Source organism: Triticum aestivum, chromosome 4D (assembly GCF_018294505.1).
Source record: "Triticum aestivum cultivar Chinese Spring chromosome 4D, IWGSC CS RefSeq v2.1, whole genome shotgun sequence".
NCBI classification, from domain to species: Eukaryota; Viridiplantae; Streptophyta; class Magnoliopsida; order Poales; family Poaceae; genus Triticum; species Triticum aestivum.
This window is the reverse complement of record NC_057805.1, coordinates 273445552-273465549: the sequence shown is the minus strand read 5'-3', so window position 1 is coordinate 273465549 and position 19998 is coordinate 273445552. Positions and strand designations below refer to the sequence as shown.

The 19998-nt window shown below is 40.7% G+C and overlaps 1 long non-coding RNA gene across 2 annotated transcripts; it reads right to left on the bottom strand.

Annotated features, from left to right (window-relative positions):
* Nucleotides 1-910: 910 nt before the first annotated feature.
* Nucleotides 911-5153, bottom strand: LOC123097447 (uncharacterized). 2 transcript variants are annotated; one of them, XR_006447210.1, is made up of 4 exons: nucleotides 2677-5153; nucleotides 2316-2463; nucleotides 2140-2193; nucleotides 911-1317 (listed from the first exon to the last, which is right to left on the bottom strand). It is a non-coding gene; the product is annotated as an uncharacterized lncRNA (long non-coding RNA). The 2 variants fall into 2 exon arrangements; XR_006447209.1 differs by having other exon boundaries at nucleotides 2316-5153.
* Nucleotides 5154-19998: the final 14845 nt, after the last annotated feature.

Genomic DNA, 19998 nt, shown 5'->3' with positions numbered 1-19998 from the left:
GCATGAGGACACCATTAGTCTGTAACTATAATGCAAATCCCTATTCTTTTTCTATGAACCGATGATAGAATACATGTTGGACTGCTACATCTACTTTATCCCCAGGCACAAACCAATGCACCATTTGCTCAATTCCTAGGCACCACCAGGGCGTTTTTCTATTGTTTCATCAATAAATAAAAGGGCATTAGCAGGGTACAACCGAATGAGCTATAGATGGAATAATACAGGAGATGGGACGTGACAACAAGTGGACACTATAGTGCACCTTGCTAAACATAAGCCTGGATGCATGGTAACCATTTCGTTTGAAACGTAGGATTTTCGCGGCAAACGGTTCAATTGCTGCAAGAGTCAAGGGAAAATAATTGAGCCTTCTACACAGGGTCTAGCATGTGCTGATCATGGCATGTGTGCATCTCCCTCTGTCTCGGTGCTGTTGCTCCCTCTTGTTTCCTGTCGAGAAAGAAGAATGCACGGGTCGATACGCCTGGGTCGCTAAACCCGTAGCCCTGCAGGAGCTCGTTGACACGCCGCGACCCCAGCAGCAAAGGCCCTGAGTAGACCACCCTCAACATCTTCCTCTTCTACTTTTGAAACCAGAAAAAATGAAAAAGCTCGTCAGTACATGACGAATGAGAGAAAAGAAAGTCAAAAGAACTTAAGCATCCCACAACCACTTCTGCAATTTATACTAATCCCTTTAGCTCAATGCTCAATACTTAAGCATCCAGCCAAGTTCATTTGCGACAGTAGCCACATTAGTGTTGTAGCAGCTCGCCGCATACACATGATGGCATGCTTCACGCCTCGTCTTGCTGCTCACCTCAATACACTTGCCGTCTAATACTTATGGTACCCAGCACACACACACACACACACACACACACACACACACACAAGCCACCAATTAACTCATATTCACAACTTGATGTATAAAAAAAAGAATACGCACAAACTGAACCGAGTTTAATTTTGACCGCTGCTTCAGCGTCGTTGGCGGAAACGCCTCTGAACTTGGCGTATACCAGCAATAGAACTTCTCGGCCTTCCGTACGCACACTTAAGACATGTACCAAAGAATAGCATACATCATGATTCAGAAGACATACAATAGCTACTCGCAGACACACAATAGATTTGGAGCAGCACATGCACCAAACTTGCAGAATTTTTCTTCAACTTATTTAGGTCACTACTCCATGTATCATCTTCAACTAACGGAAGTATGTCGTGCAGTACACCATCTGATGAAGAAAGTGTCTCGATCGCCCAGTGCTTCACTGATCCTTTTGTCAAATCAGCATCTTCATCAACCTGTCACACAACATAGTAAATAGTGTGAGCACAAAATAATACAAGTGAATATATTATTTCGAATTATATGACTTGATTATTTGAACTACCTCGGGGTTGATCATGAACTTATAGAAGTAAAAAAATAGATTTTAATTTTAAATGTGTTTTCTCATCCAAATGGACGGTGTCATCATCACTGAACTTGCATAGTTTATATAGTTGCACTGACTGAATTTTCTTCCTGAGAAATGCTTTGTGTTATACAAGAAAACACAATTCATCTTTTACCATTTTCGTTATATATCACATTTGAACAAGCATCTTGAACTTCTGCTAAGCAAGGACACCATCAGAATATCGAAATCCTTTAGTAAACTGTAGTCACTCAGTTCCCAAATCGAAAAAAAAATTACAGAGGCGGAACAAATTGACGATGATGCATTTTCCTTGCTGTCAATTTATGTTTCCTTGCTTCAAGTCAAGTTTGCTATTTTTTAATCGGATGCATGTTGCACTATAGGACTGCTATTGGTTTGCGAGCTGAACTTGAGTACTTTTATTTTTTTGCATAATTTACTGCCAAAACCTTCACTAGAATGGAACACATCTATATTAACTTGTTGGCCCTGGGAGCACGAAAAGTTAACTCAGACGATTATCTAGTTGAACTAAGATATCCAACTAACTGATTGATAAAAAATGACAACTACCAGCACTACAAAAATGCATTGTTATAGGCAGTGAGTAAACACACAACTCCCTTTCTTAAAAAAATCAAACTTAAAGTCCCCAAACACAGCAATGGGGTTGGCTAGAGCATGGAGGCGAACTTGAACGTACCGGAGTGCTAGGGGCTGGCCCGTGTAGCAAAGTTGTATTTAATCTCTGTATTATCTGCTAATAGAAAGGGCAATGTCAAGGCCAATATTCCAAGAAAAAATTGTCAAAAAAATTTGAGAGCATATCAATACAAGGAACAACAACAAATCCCTCTCAGTAATCTCTTTCTCACTCACCTTACCCTGCAGCAGCAACAAACAGCAGTAGCGACCAGCGCGCACACACCACCGACAGCTAGCAAGCAGCAGGGGCGGGGCGGGGCACTGTATTTATTTCATGAATTGAAATAAATATTGAACTTCCAGAGCAATTTTTTGTAATGGCCTGATGCAATTACAGAATCATCAAAGTAAACTACTTGCAAACAATCATCTCCAAAGTTGTCACTTGAACTTTTAAATTACAAGATTAAAGTGTATATGAGCTATCCAGGCCAAGTAGGAATTTGTGACTTGAACTTTTACCATTCGAATTCCTATTGGGGTTTCATTTTTTTATATTTTCACGAACTTATCTGGGACGTCGCGTTGAACTTACAACTTTTTCAATCTTGAACCTTTACTGCTACCATTTTTTCTTCTGCACTTACACCATCTCGAATCTGAACTGATGCAATTATTATTTTTCCGCTGACTTGACACCAATTTGTGCTGTGTACTGCGAAGAGAACTGCTGCTTTTGTTGGATTGACAGAGGAAAATTACAACACAGAAAACTGCAAGAGAACTATTTTGCAAACAGAGCAAGTACATGCCTGTTGTAGCAAAATAGTATGATTGAAATTCATCTAGAATATAGGAACAACAACATCAAATTTTATCCAAATATTTTGGTTCTCGTAGGGGCATTTTGACAAGCAATTATAGAGCATCAAATTTAGCACATAATTTATGCAAGACATTTTTGTAGTACTTCCCTAAATCCTATAAGTGCAGACCAAATACACTTACAGAAATACTACACTAGGAGGTATCAATCAATCTAATCTATAGCACATTTTTCTAATATGTGTATGTGATCCGTAGCCCATAGCCTATGTGTGATTAGTTCCAATTAATCCATGCATTTTTTATCCTCTACTGCCTGCAGCTATAGCTAGACCCGTTGAAGAGGTGGGGAGTTTCAAGTTAATGATTTGCTTTCAGAAACTTCAGACAAGAGCGGAGTAAAGGCTGGAAGGTAAAACTTCTGTTAGCATGTGTACCTTTTTTTAGCATCTCATCTCCTTTGCTTCAACTTTGAGCACTTTGATATGGCGTCTTTGATTTTGGAAGTGCCGGTAGTCCAAGAACTGAAACTAGTTCTGGAAAACGGTCAAGTGACAATACCTCTAGTAATGGACGATTACTAAGCCAAATTTCCATTTCTTGTCAATAGAAAATATTGTTTTTTTAATTTCCTTAGTGGTGCAACTACCTTCAGATTAAAAGGATCTAGATAACACTCATCCATTAAACTGCACGTATTTGACATTATTTTCATGCCTGATTATACGTCCATCTCAAAGTATCAGCTATCAGCTCACAAAGTATTAAATACCACAAGAACTTGAAAAAGAATTTTCACTTCACAAAACTATCATCTATGAGTTCACCAAGTCGAGATGGACAACTCTTCGAGGTCTCAACTATCAGTTCACACAAACTACAAAGCATGGAGCTCATCGAGTCTTAACTATCAGTTCATACAAACTACAAAGCATGGAATTCATAGTCTCAACTATCAGTACACACAAACTACAAACAACGGATTTCATCGAGTCTAAACTATCAGTTCACACAAACTACAAAGGATGAGGGAGCATCAGAGAGAGAATCTTACCCATCAGTTAATAGAAACTAGAGATCAGAACAACAATTATCCATAATCATTTTTTGGATCCATCAGCTAGTCTGTGACCATGTTGTAGCTACGAGAGAGGGAGCAAGAAAACCACATAGCGAGAGAGTTGATGCATGATAAATAGTTCAGGAGATGGAAACAGAGCAGGACAAGTAGGCAGATGAGAGATAGGATGGGAGGGAGAAAGTTGAGCCAGGCCTAGGGGTAGAGCACGGGGTGGCCTATACGCAGCACTTTGAGCGACCGGCCATGGAGCGACCAGTTGGACTTCTGATGTGACCACGGTGAGACCGACGTGCATCCTGGTGGAGGTCTCTGTATCTGGATCGGGGTTGTGGGAGGAGGCATGGTGGAGGGGCGATTACCGATGATGGAAGCGAGACGGCTGGGCACGGGGCGCTCGTGGGAGCCTGCCGGCTGGGATCCCATGGTGGCGGCGAGGAGCCACGGTGGGAGGCGGGGGATCCTGACGGGGACGGTTGGGCCGGCGGCGGCGTGCAACCTCGTATGAGGGCATCTACAATGAGAGCCGCTTATGGAGGCGCTAACCAAAAATAAAATAAAGATTGTAAAATAGAAAAAACGCCTAAGCGCCCAGGCTTACAACGGCAGGCGCTAATTCCACGGAGTAAATTAAGTAGTCAAGCGGTCAGAGCATGCACAAAAACGGGCAAGCGGCCGGCGCATCATCTTGCGTCGATGCAGCGCATAACATCAGGATTCAACAGATTAACCGCTAATTGGCCGGGAATCTAATCCTGGCGCTCGTCCCTAAGCGCCCGCGTTGGACATGCCCTGAGGCAGCCGGGCGCTTGGGTCACGCAGTGTACATTGGCGGGGAAAGGAGTCTGGAGGCGCGTCACCGGGGAGGGAGCCGGGCGGTGGCGCGCCGGGGAGGAGGCCGGGCGGTGGCCCGTCGCCGAGGAGGGAGTCGAGCGGGGGGCGCGGCGGGTCGCCGGATGTGGGAGGCGGGGGGGGCGCAGCGCGGGGCCGAAGGTTGGAGGCGGAGGGCGGCCGGCGGCAGCGCGTGGGTCGGAGGAGCGACCCATCACGGCGCCGCGGGCTCCCTCGCTCCGGCTGGTGCCGTCGCTCGCTCGGGACGGCTGCCTCCGGCGATAGGAGGCGGGTTAGGTTGGGGACGGGTCGGGAGTTTCTACAGTGGTCTGCGCATCGCGCTCTTATAGGACCGATGGTAACAAAATAATATTCTGTTACTAGTAATAAATAGTCCAGCCCTATATATATATATATACCACTATGTTATTGTGTGCGTGCGCGCATTTTTATTTAAGCTACGCGCCGGCCGCTCCTAATCAGGCCCGGGTTGCACCAGCGTGTGCGGAGAAGCCAGGTTGTTTGAGGGTAACAGCACGTGGAAGGAAAAGTAACACATTTAATTCTATTACGATGTGTTCTGCGGAGAAGCCAGGTTGTTTGAGGGTAACAGCACGTGGAAGGAAAAGTAACACCTTTAATTCTATTACGATGTGTTCATCCGCTACGTCCTTAAGTGTGAATGGTAATGAATCTTGGTTTTTTACTATGCATTGACGTATCGAAGGTTTCGTCCCTATACATTGACAGTAATAGAATAAGTATAAATAGCAATAGACCTAGGTTTTTTTACCGTGGGCAGTAATATATTAACTATGTATGGTAATGAACCTAGGTTTTTTACTAGGCACTGACATATCGAAGGTTTGATCCCTAAACATTGCCAGTAATAGAATAAGTATAGATAGTAATGGACCTAGGTTTTTTACCATTTCCAGTAATATATTAAGTATGGATGGTAATGAACCTATGTTTTTTTACTAGGCACTGACATATCGAAGATTTCATCCCTAAACATTGCCAGTAATAGAATATGTATAGATAATAATGGATCTAAGATTTTTACCGTTGGCAGTAATATATTAAGTACGGATGGTAATGAACCTAGAGTCTTTACTAGGCACCCCAAAGTGGGTTGGAGCAGTTTTGGTCGTAACGTGGTTATGCTCGATTATTTCCTCATGATCGCGTGCGCGCCCTTGCACCTGGTTAGCGCGCTGGTTGGCTCGAAGTGGCCGGAGCGTACGATATGCCACAATGCGCGTACGCATACTTTAGCAAGCCTATATATATAGCACTAGTAACACTATGTACAAAATATAGTAAAACAATGTATAAAATATAGTAATTCTGAATTTTTTTACTATCCAAGCTTTTAATTTCCTCGATGGTCAAAAAAATTACTATATTTTGTGTGCTACATTACTATATTTTGTATAGAGCATTATTAGGGGTGTAGAATAAGCTATTATACACTCATGCTTAGTTTAGCGTTACATCGCGCTATTCGTAACCCTGGGTGAGGAATAGTTATTTTTCACCCCCTCTCTATTTTGACAACAATGCATCGTATTTTAAGGTTTCGTAAATTTTGCCTTATTTCATACGTAAAAAGAAAACGTAAGAAAATATATACTCGCCATAAAAAATATTTTATGTTACGTAAAATTACAAATGTAAAAACATAGTGTAAAACATACATAAAATGCGATATTTCTGGTCTTATAACTAATTTTTTTTGTTTTTTATACCAAATTTTACGTAGTGAATCAATATGAATGTAACTATTTGTATTCCAAAGGTAATTTGTTTATGAAGCGATCGTAAGATTACCTCGGGTGAAAAAAATAACGTATTCTGCATCCTGGGTGATGAATAGTATTACTATATATGTGTGTGTGTGTGTGAGACAAATGTTTCCTATCGCCTGTGCTAGTTAGCATCACTTGCGTTTTGTGTGTTGTATGTAGAATCTATCAAAACTGAAAGTATGTACATGTAGTATGTAGTATATAACAATGTTTAAGTAGTACATATATTACTTTTTAGATAATATGTACTATATTTTGAGTATACTCTTTTCTACGTACAAATATTTACGTACTTCACAAATATAGCAAAAAATATGGGCTCATATGTGTTTTTTCATGTAACTTGCTTTGAAATATCTTAGATATAGTATCTGAACATATTTAGAATGATAAAGTAGTATATATACTAGTACATGATAATATATGATACATGTGGGGTAACTACCACTAGGTGGTAGGATATATATATAAGTGCACCAGAACTACTAATAAATGATGTAAATATAGCATGAATACTTCAAAAAATATAGATACGTTGAAGACGCATCACCCCTTTGTGTTGAAGCAACTCATAGAGTAGGTCGGTAAGGCTTGGATTGTAGACTTTAGAAGTACCTCTTTTGCTTTACACGACATCTTCTTTTCACACCATCCTTGCACCCCCAATGTCGACTTCTCAAGTATATACTAAAAAAGTTGAACCGCGATCCTACTTACAGCCATTGGAAGGCCAATATATTTCTCTGAAAGGGCCTCTCTATGAATTTGCAACACATTTCTGACCCATCTCATCATAGAAGCTCCGGTATTTGGACTGAAAAACACTGAGCTTTTTTGCTTACTAACACACTATTCCGAGCCATGACTATAAGCTTGCATGATCTCATTAAGTAGAGTGGCACTTCTCCCATCACAATAATCTGCAAGGAGCAAATGGAAGATCCATAGTGCCCTTACTCCCACACGGATTCCTCAGTCCACCCATCCTACATCATAGTCCTTTCTACACACAACATGGAAGGCTTTCAACACACAACAATATGTTTCCCCCGAGAGGGTCGGAAAGATGGCAATAGCTCTCCATTTACCTTAACATGGACGCTAACTGATGATACACACCGCATGATCAAAGAGACCCACTATTTCAGAAAGCCAGTCTCTTCATAATACCTTGCAAGTAGGCCCATTCCGCACAGTCATATGCTTTCATCATAGCCACTTTAACAATGCACCACCCTTGCTTTCCTTTCTTCCTCCGCATCAAGTAGATACACTCGTATGCCATTATCACATTATCCAAGATCAATCTACCTGGGACAAACGCACTATGTTCCTATGTACTAATCTCATCGAGAATCTCGCGAAGGGGGTTAGCTAAAACTTTAGAGAAAATTTTGCATAGAATGTTACAAAGTGAAATGGTCCTATACTGTGCAATATTCCTCGTATTTTTATTTTGGGATCAAAACAATTACTATTTATTTAACTAGATTTGGCATATGACCACCATGCAACAATCCTAACAATGCCTTGTTGACATCATCCTTAATCTCCGACCAGTGGCACTAAAAGAAACCCCCATTAAAAGCATCTTCACCAGGGGTCTTTGATGGCCGCATAGAAAAAAGTGCAAACTGATACGTTTCCAAGTATCTATAATTTTTGCGTGTTCCATGATGTTATATCATTCTTGGATGTTTTACAATCATTTTATAGCAATTTATATCATTTTTTGGGACTAACCTATTGACATAGTGCCTAGTCCCAGTTGCTGTATTTTTGCTTGTTTTTTACTTCATAGAATATTAGTAGCAAACGCAGTCCAAATGCAGCAAAACTTTTTGGAGAATTTTTCTAGACCAGAAGACACCTGATGGGCCAAAGAAGTACCACGGGGGGGGGGGGGGGGGGCTCTGAGGGGAGCACAACCCACCAGGGCGCGCCAGGAGACCTAGGCGCACCCAGGTGGGTCTTGCCCACCTCGGTGGCCTCCCACACCGCCTCTTCGCCCTATAAATCCTCAAATATGCCAGCAGCCCTAGGGGAGTCGACGAAACACAATTCCAGCCGCCGCAAGTTCCAGAACCAGAAGATCCTATCTAAGCACCATCACGGAGGGGTTCATCATCCTCATTGGTGCCTCTCCGATGATGCGTGAGTAGTTCGTCATAGACCTACAGGTCCGTAGGTAGTAGCTAGATGGCTTCCTCTCTCTCTCTCTTTTGATCCTCAATACAATCGTCTGTTGCTTATCTATTTCATGTAAATCTTTTTTACGGTGTGTTTGTTGGGATCCGATGAACTTTGAGTTTATGATCAGATCTATATCCATGAATATTATTTGAGTCTTCTTTTGATCTCTTATATGCATGATTATTTATAGCCTCGTATTTCTTCTTTGAATCTTTGGTCTAGTTAGGCCAACTAGATCGATTTTTCTTGCCATGGGAAGAGGTGCTTTCTGATGGGTTCGATCGTGTAGTGTTCTTTCCCAGTGACAGAAGGGGCAACAAGACACACAAGTATCGTTGCTATTAAGGATAACACGAGGGGGGCTATTCCTACATGAATAGATCTCGTCTACATCATGTCATCATTCTTATTGCATTACTCCATTTCTCCATGAACTTAATACACTAGATGCATGCTGGATAGTGGTCGATGTGTGGAGTAATAGTAGTAGATGCAGGCAGGAGTCGGTCTACTAATTTTGGACGTGATGCCTATATATTGATCAATGCCTTGGATATCATTATAATTATTCGATCTTCTATCAATTTCCCAACAGTAATTTGTTTACCCACTGTGTGCCATTTCTTGAGAGAAGCCGCTAGTGAAATCTACGGCCCCCGGGTCTATTCTTTATCATATTTGCTTTCTGATCTATTGTTTGCCACTTTTACTTTCAAATGTATTAGTCCAAAAATCCAAAACTACCTTGCTGCACTTTTTATTTGCATATTTTATTTTTCATTTTATCGAGATCTATATTATCCAATCTACACAAATTTTCTCCCGTCAACTTGACAATTTCACCCAAAAAGGGATTGACAACCCCTTATATGCGTCGGGTTGCAAGTATTTGTTCTTAGTGTGCAGGTACCATTTATATAGTGTTGCTTGGTTCTCCTACTGGATTGATACCTTGGTTTCATAACTGAGGGAAATACATACCATTGTTGTGCCGCATCATCCCTTCCTCTTTGGGAAAATGCCGATGTAGCTTCAAGCTACATCGAAAGGAATTTCTGGCGCCGTTGCCGGGGAGGATCAAGTCAAGATAGTCTCCCGTCAATTACCAATTTCTGGCGCCGTTGCCGGGGAGACATCATCAACATCTATCAGGTTCCTAATCAAACATCTCATCTCCTTACGATTTACATTATTTGCCACTCGTTTTCATATCCCACTTCACAAAAAATTACCGTTTTATTCACCCTCTTTTTCGTTCGTCGTTTTCTCGTCACATCTATTTTTGTTTGCAATCTTGCTTGCGTAGTTACGATGTCTCAAGAAATTAACAAATTGTGTGATTTTTCCAATACCAATAATAATGATTTTATTAGCACTCCGATTGCTCCTCCCGCTACTAGTGCGGAATCTTTTGATATTAATGCCGCTTTGTTGAATCTTGTTATGAAAGAGCAATTTTCTTGTTCTCCTAATGAGGATGCCGCGTCCCATCTAAACACATTCGTAGAACTATGTGATACGCAAAAGAAAAAAGAATTGGACAATGATATTGTGAAGTTGATATTATTTCAGTTCTCTTTGAGGGATCATGCAAAAAATTGGTTTTCTTCTTTGCCTCGCAATAGTGTCGATTCTTGGGATAAGTGCAAAGATGCTTTTATTACTAAGTAGTTTCCGCCCGCGAAAATTATTTCCCTTAGAACTCAAATCATGAATTTTAAGCAACTTGAGCATGAACATGTTGCAAAATCTTGGGAAAGAATGAAATTTAAGAAATTTTCCTACTCATGGTTTAAATCTTTGGATGATTATACAATTTTTTTATGCGGGATTGAATTTTGTTTCTAGAGATCTTTTAGATTCCGCCGCGGGTGGTACCTTTATGGAAATTACTTTGGTTGCAGCTACTAAATTCCGAGACAATATTATGGCAAATTATTCACAATGGCATATCGAAAGAGCGCCTACTAGTAAAAAAGTTAATAAAGTTGAAGAAATTTCTACTTTGAGTGAAAAGGTTGATGCTCTTATGAAATTGGTTGCTAACAAAAGTGCTCCTATTGATCTTAATGATGTGCCTTTGTCTACTTTGATTGAGAAAAATGGTGATCCTGTAGATGTGAATTTTGTCTCGCGAAACAATTTTAATAACAATGCTTATAGAGGTAATTTTAATCCTAGCCCTTTTCCTGGAAATCCCTCTAATAATTATGGTAATTTTTATAGTAATCCTTCTTACAATAATAATAGGAACACCTCTGATCTTGAGAATAATATTAAAGAATTTATCAATGCCCAAAAATCTTTCAATACTATGATTGAAGAAAAGTTGAATATGATTGATGATATGTCTAGAAGCATTGATAGAATTTCTCATGACGTAGAAAATCTCAAGTTGAAATTTTTTGTACCCAAGGTAGATGAATCAACTAAAGCTTTATATGTTTCTATGGATGAAAGTAAGAAAAGAACCGCTATGCTTAGAGCTAAAAGAGAATTTTTAGAAAGAGCGTTTTCTACTGATTGCTTTCATAAAAGTGAAGAAAATCTTAAAATGATTGGTGTTTCTTATATTGATTCCTTGTTTAGTAAAATTAAAAATGATGATAAAGGGACTGAGGAAGAGTCAACTTTAGCTAGAAGGCGTCTCGATAATTCGAGGGTGAAAATCTTGATGAGAAAATTGATAAAAGTGGATTTGGATATAGGTCAAAACTTTAACTAGTGATGTGCCCACTCTTTTGGATTACAAAGACTTTAAATATGATAATTGCTCTTTGATTGATTTTCTTTGTTGCAATCCATGATAAATTCACCCCATGCTTATGAACAAAATAAAGCTTTTACTAAACATATCATGGATGCCATGATGAAAGCTTTAGAAGAAAAGTTGGAATTAGAGATTTCAATTCCTAGAAAATTACATGATGAATGGGAACCTACTATCAAAGTCAAGATTAAAAGTTATGAGTGTTTTTCTTTATGTGATTTGGGTGCAAGTGTTTCTACAATTCCAAAATCTTTATGTGATGTGCTTGGTCTTTATGATATCGAAGAATGTGCTCTTAATTTGCACTTGGCGAATTCTACTATTAAAAAGCCTTTGGGAAGAATTAGTGATGATCTTATTCTTGCAAATTGGAATTATTTGCCAATATATTTTATTGTTGTTGATATTGATTGCAATCCTCTTGTCCAATTATACTTGGTAGACCGTTTTTACATACTATTGGTGCCGTGATTGATACGAAAGAAGGCAATATTAAATTTCAATTTCCACTAAGGAAGGGTATGGAACACTTTCCTAGAACAAGAATTAGGCCACCATATGAATCAATCATGAGGGCATCCTATGGATCTAAAACTAAAGATGACAATACTTGAATCTATGCATTATGCCTAACTAGGGGCATAAAACGACAGCGCTTGTTGGGAGGCAACCAAATGAATAAAATTTATTTTTCACTTTTTTATTTCTGTTAGTGAGTGTTTACACAATTATGCAGAGACGGGACGCTATTGTCCCGGACTACTTGGACTAGTCTACTAGGACTCGGGGGAAGAGACTTGTTTGTGATAGGACGAGAGATCAAGTACAGTGTTCGGTTCAAACTAGGCAACCTCTTCGTTATAAGACTGAGAATAGTATATGCCTTGTCTTCGCCTCTGTTATGATTGTGTTTTTTATGTTTTAATTAGTGTTTGTGCCAACTAAAGCCTTTGGGATCATGTTGGGTGATAGTTGATTTGATCTTGTTGAAAAGCAGAAAGTTTTGCGTCTACTAGCAGAATTTTAAAAAATCACAGAAGCAATGAAAAATTCTGAATTTTTTTACACAAGATTGGTATAAAAATTGCCCATGGTGTCCTAATTTTTCAGAATTTTTGGATTTATAGAAGTATACGAACTTTTCAGATTACTATAGACTGTTCTATTTTTGACAGATTATGTTTTCTTTGCGTTGTGTGCTTATTTTGATGAATCTATGGATTGTATCGGGGCTATAAGTCGTGGTAAAGTTGAAATACAGTAGGTGTAATGCAAAAATAAAATACGAATGGGTTTGCAACAATATTTAGAGTAGTGATTTGTTTTCTTATACTAACGGATATCATGAAGGTTTTGTTGAGTTTTGTGTGATTGATGTTTTCATGTTTTGGGTGAGATCACGATGGATGAAGGAATAAGGAGTGAAAAGAGCCTAAGCTTGGGGGTGCTCCATGGCACCCCAAATTATTATTCAAAGAGAAACAAGAAACTAAGCTTGGGGATGCCTTCCTCTTTCTTCTAATGACCATCGGTATTTTACTTGGAGCTATATTTTTATTCGTCACATATCATGAGTTGTGCTTGGAGCGTCTTGTATTATATGAGTCTTTGTTTGTTTTTCTTTTTAGTTTGTGTCATATCCTTGTTGGACACACCTATTTGAAAGAGCCAAAATTATGCTAAGATTTGTTAGAATTGCTCTTCATGCTTCACCTAAATTTTTTGAGCTATGGAATTGCTCTAATGCTTCACTTATATCTTTTTGAGCATGGTGTGCTTTATTATTTTTGAAGAAATTCTCTCATGCTTCACTTATATTATTTTGAGAGATGAAAATTTTTATGCTCATATTCTTCACTTAAATTTGTTTGAGTTTTCAAAAGCAACATATGAAATTAGTCCCAAAGTGATAGATATTCAAGAGGGATATAATAAAAACTTCCATGGAGATCATTGGACAAAATAAACATGATACTTTGTAATAGTTTTGTGATATGATGATACTGATATGTGAGTCATGTTGGTGAGTAATTATCACTACAAAAAAAATACACTTCCGTGATGATACGTGTTTGTCATAGTAGGTCACGTTTTCTGTCATGCATGTACATCCATGACGATTTTATGACAGAATCAAGATAGTCATACCTGTGTTGTCGTAGAAGTGTTCTATGACATTACCAAAATTATCATCACGGAAGTGTCCACTTCCATGACGATAAATCGCCCGTCATAGAAGTGCTTTCGTCAAGGTGACCAACACGTGGCATCCACCGTAACGGGTCGCCGTTAAGCTATCGGGTCCGGTTTTGGACCCGATAACCCGTTAACAGCCCGGACCAATGGGGATTTTTCACGTGTCAAATTCTCATTGGGCGGAGGGATGTCATCCACTCATTGGACAGGAGGCGCCTATGATACGTCGACACATGGCACGGGCCAACAGAGGCCCATTCCGGTGAAAAGGTCGGCCCATTTGACTTGGTCAAAAGGTAACGGGCCGGCCCGTGGAAAGCCTATTAACGGCCTGTTCGTATATAGCCCATTTACAGCCCGCTAACTCACGACCCATTACAGCCTATCGGAATTAAGCCCAGTAGCTTCATCTGGGCCATCCAATATGATTCCAGCCCGTTGTAGCTTCCGGCCCTTGTATGGCCCATGATGTCTTTTGGCCCATATGAGGCCCTTTGTAACTCTGGGCCCATTAACGGCCCGTGGTGAATCTGGCCTGTAAAGAACGGTGTACCGCTTTATACCCATTAATGTCCCATTATTCCATTGGGCTGTTTCCAACCCGTGTTATCTTTCAGCCTTCTCAGGGCCCATTTATTCTTGGGCTCATTTCTAGCATTTGCTTACTTACGGCCCGTTACTAGCCTTTTCTGCTTTTGGACCAAATTCAGCCCATGGTTACAATCGGCCCGTTTGCGGCCCGTTAATCCGTTGCGCCGTTTTCATAGCGTCATCAAATACAGCCGATTAACGACGACCCATTATGGTCGGCCCATGAACGGAAGATTCCAACTCTAGCCCGTTTACAGCCCATAATGCGGTCTGTTATTGGCCGATCGATCATACAACCTGTAGAAGGCCCATTGATGCTACGGCCCGTGGAAGGCCCATTGATTCTACGGCCCGTAGAAGGCCCATTGTTTCTACGACCCTTGGAAGGGCCATTGTTTCTAAGGCCCGTAGGAAGCCCATGGTAACTAGAGTAAATATGTAGCCAATGGTTATTGTTGCCTAGTTTTAAAAAATAGGTTATTGCGGCCACTAGCAAACCGCGGAAAAAGAACTGCATTGACTACAAGCAAACAAATAAACAAGACAACACGAAAATAAATAAGCAATCAACTTACGCTAGGCTACCACGGCTATTACACATATTACATCCACTGGGCATCAAAGTTCTCCACCAGTCCAAATATAGGGAACAAAGCAGCATATCACATACACCGGTTGTCAAAGTTGGCGACCAGTGCAAATAAATGCCGCAGCAAAACAAGTCTAGATCTGAAACCACTTCAGAAGAGCTCAAGAAACAATATCCTGGGTACCCATAATGCTGGCAAGATGCTTAGCAAGCTTATTAACTTTCTCTTGTTTGGCGCTTAAATCCTCCAGCGCATGTTGTTGCAACGGAAAGTATGCATCTGAATTCTGCAGGGACTTCCTCAGTCCTTCGGCTTTGTGTCGCAGCACATCTGATCGATGCCTTTCAACTTGAAGTTGAGACTCAAGAAGACGAACTGATTCAGGAAGTGAGTTCGAAGAGCTTGTGCCAGAAGTAGTGGCGAGTAACTCGAACACTACATCAATACAGGACTTTTGGGTTGTCTCATTGTTGTCAAGATAGTTTTTATCCGCCTTCTTGGAGGCCAACAGGGATGTCTCACTATCTTGAACCTTATCTGCATTAATTCCTTTACCATTGCATAACGGGGTACTATTCTCCAATATTTTGTCCGCATTCTAAAAGAGGAACAAGCAAACACATCACAGGTTTACCATGTTGTATATGAAACTCATTTTGGTAAATCAGTTCAGTAGTAAAGTGGATAGGATAACAGGATGAAACAAACATATATATATATATGTGTGTACCATGGTCACTTTATGGTCTATATCATTCTAGTTTTTATTGCCAAATCAAGATAGAGACATAGTTCAAATAATATTTGTTCCAGACAAAGCAGAATAGACAGAATATATGTGTGGGAAACTACAGAGCAATAACAACACTTGTAATGTGCATGACATGAGAACATAGCTGTTTATTCAATTGAAACTGAAATCAATTAGAGAAAGTTACAACAGCAAACCAGTTAAAGAAACATGTTTAAAACATACCTGTTGCACCATTGGAGTTTCAATTCCATCCTTTAAATTTGAAAATAGTTGGTATGAGTAAATACAGTGATGCAAGAGCAAAGGAGTACGAACCATAGCTACAGAACCTAACCTGAGAACAATTCTTCTTCTGCTTTAAGCGTTGAGTTGGGATTCGGAGTGGTGGTCCTCGTGCTTTGGGCACTGTAGTTCCCTTACTAACTGCTCGTGTTTGGGTGCTTTGTGGTGGACACAGTGCTGTGTCAACTGGAACTGGGTTACTATCTGCTGGGGTTGGGGTTAGAAGGGGTGTAGCTGGTTCTCTGTCCAACTAGGTAGGGGTATAATCTGTGAGAGTCTGGGTTATGTGTGGTGGGGCTGGTTCTTTGGCAAGTACAACCGTGGTTCTATCTACATCAATTGGTAGCACTATCTTTTCTGAAGACCGTGTTGTTACTCCCCTAGATACTGCCATCACCCTCTCCAATTCAAATGGCTGATAAACAAGAAAAGTAATTGAATGTACAGACATTGTATGATAGACATGTGCAATGGATAGTGGGGAATAAAAGAGGGCATGAAATAATTCACATTTATGTTGTCTAACCAAACAGGATAGCATGACACAATTTCACATATATGATGGCTAACTAAATAGGATAGCATGACACAATTTCACATATATGATGGCTAACTAAAAAAGATGGAAAGACATAGTTCAAAATATGATGACTATGTAAACAGGATGACATGATATAACTATATAATGTGTTTATTAAATAGGTTGGCATGCCATAATTCACATATATGCCGCCTGTGGAAACATGATATCATGATATAATTCACGGAAAGAATGACATAATTCAACATATGATGACTGTAAACACTAAACAGGATGAGATGACATAACTATATGATGTCTTTATTAAATGGGTTGGCATGCCATAATTTAGATAGATCCTGTCTATGTAAACATGAAGGCATGATATAATTCAAATATATGATTTATATAGTAAGCAAGTAAGCAGATGGCAATCGCATATATGATGTTAAAACTAAGCAATGCAAGACAACATGCATGCCATGAGTAATATAACCCTGCCAAGTTAGAGCATAGACCTGAGGTGGGAAATAGGACTGGTCATCAGTCTCTGAATCCTCCTCTGAGGAGCTATCTATAACCAGCAAGATGTCTGCTTCAGCAGGTAGCATTGTCTACTATGAATACCTTGTTTTCACTCCAGATACTTCCATCGCCGCTTCAAATGGCTGATGCACAGTAAGATTAGTTGAATATACAAACGTTGTCGACAAATGGAACACGTGATACAAAAAAGGATAGCATGATATAATTCACATATATGATGATTGGCTAAACAACATGGCATTGCATAATTCACATATATAATGCCTTACAACAAGATAGCATTGCATAATTCACATATATAATGTCTTGCAACAAGATGGCATTTCATAATTCACATATATATGGTAATTAGACACTAAACAGGTGGCATTCACACAAAGCATGTCTCAACTAATCAAATGACATAGCAATGCAAGGCACCATATGCACCATATGAGCAACATAACCCTGCCAAGTTAGAGCATACACCTGGGGGGGGGAATAGGACTGGTCATATGTCTTTGAATCCTCCTCTGAGGAGCTATCCGTAACCAGCGAGATATGCGCTTCGTCAGATAGCATAGTATGCTATGAAGACCTTGTTTTCACTCCAGAATTTTTCATCACCGTGTCAAATGGCGGATGCACACGAAGAGTAGTTGAGTGTACTAACATTGTTGACAAATGTAATACGTAATAAAAAAGGATGGCATGATATAATTCACATATAAGATGACTGGCTAAGCAGGATGGCATTGCAAAATTCACATATATGATGCCTGACTAAACAAGATGGTGTTGCATAATTGACATATACGATGAAGAAACTAAACAAATGGCATTCACACAAAGCATGTCTAAACCAAGTAGATGACATATTTGATGTATAAAGTAAGCAATGCAAGGCACCATATGCATGATATTACCAACATCATCATGCCAAGTTAGAGCGAAGACCTTAGTGGGTAAATAGGGGTGGTCTTCTCCTTCTTAATCCCCCTCAGAACAGTTATCTTCCTCTTGATTACAATCCGAAATGGGCGGAGGGGGGGCTGCCTTTGCGCCTACCATGGAGAGACGTCTGCATGAAATTTTATTGCCACGCAAGGCTCGTCTCTTTTCCTCTACATGTTCAGATCCATTGTGTACAATAACTGACATGCATAGGAATAAAACATAGTGAGATTCTATAAGGAGTGCATGCAGAAATCCAGAGTGATGGTAGCAACCTGTGGATAGACCCAAAACCAATGATAGCAGGCAGATAATGGATTTAGTTAAAAAATACAGATAATGGCTTCTTTACTGTTTGTTTCCCACCCAACATGAAACTCATAGTAGACACTAGAGATTAACCAGATAGTAGATAGATACTATTGATTGCGGCCCCGATATGTACCACACAACCATTTAAAAACTCAAGTTTGACCATTAGTTTGGAGCTGACTCAGAGTCTAATCAGTGAACAGGACGATAAAGTAGCATGTAATATTAAGCGATGCATAACGTAAGCAGAAACGAAAGAGTGCGACCTCTCTTGCGGACCCGTGTAGTCCTCGAGGTCATCTGCTTGGTTGATGATGGTAATGCAGTTGTCGTGGCTGCCGGCGGCCGAAAAGAAGATCTGAGGCGGCGAAAGACAGTCTAGAGGCCGGATCCCTGCTGTGCTGGACCCTTCTGTCGTTGGAGCAGCTGAGCTGGGGTGGACGACGACGCAGCAGGAGCAGGACAAACCACACAGGGTTTTGTTTGACAACTATATGTAAGAGAAGTAATTCTTTAAGGGCTCGTTTGAATTGGAGGATTCTAACAACACAGGGATAGGAAATACACAGTAATAGGATAGGAATGCACATGCAAAACAGAGAATTTAAAAACACAGGATTTCTGCCAATCTGGGTGTTTGGTTCACAAGAATTGGAAGATCATAGGATGCAAACAAGCATGGTGAGATTAAGTCAAACCACAAGAAAATGCACGGTTATATTGCTATTATGCTACTATCTCTTAGTCTTGTGCTTCATGAATATGAATTTGAAAAGGAGGACAAGTGGATATTAAAATTCCTATGGTTTTTCTTTCAAGGAGACACTAAAGGAACAAATCCTATTGTTTTCCTTTGCTCCATTCCTTTGACCAAATGCATGAATAGTAGTACCATTGGAAACTTTCCAATTCCTATGTTTTTCCTTCAGTTTTCCTTTCAAGCACTGGCGACTCAAAAAATGTTTTTGTACTACTTCTACTATGTCGGTGTGGAACGACACCTATGGGATCACAAGAATCCCTACTACGGTTGCCGGGGCGCAGGGTTGCGAGGAGAGCAGGGCTAGTAGACAACACAAGGATCGTTTACCCAGGTTCGGGCCGCGAGGATGCGTAAAACCCTAGTCCTGCTTTGGTGGGTGTATTTTTGAGAGTTCTTGAGCTCTCGAACTAGCTGTGGTTAGTGCGTGGTTCGAAAGAGCCGAATCCTTCTCCAGTATGCCATGGTCCTCCTTTTATAGTTGGAAGGGGCTGACACAGTGACACACAGGAGGTGAAAAGGCGTACAGTGCTCTGAGCTTATCGCTCGTATTACAGGACAAGACACATTTAATGCATAGCTTAGGTGTCCCCTTGCTTTATTGGGGACGGGGGCGAGGCCCGTCCCGTCCGTCGCCGCTCCTCCTCGCCTTGACACGTGCCCTGGCCAGTGAGGTGCGTGGTGCCATGTAGGCAGCCAGGCAGCTGAGGTGGCGCGGTGGCGGAGCCTTCACGAAGATCTGCATGCCGCCACGCAGACGCTCGATGTGTTGGCCTGGGAGCTGCATGTTGCCACGCAGGTGCCCGCCCAGCTGGTTGGGCTGGCAGCTGCATGTGAACGGTGGAAGCTTGGTTGGTGCGGGCCTGGCGGTGGCCCCGGTGGCATCCTTGGCGAGGGCCTTGCCGGGTGGCCCGGCAAGGGTCTT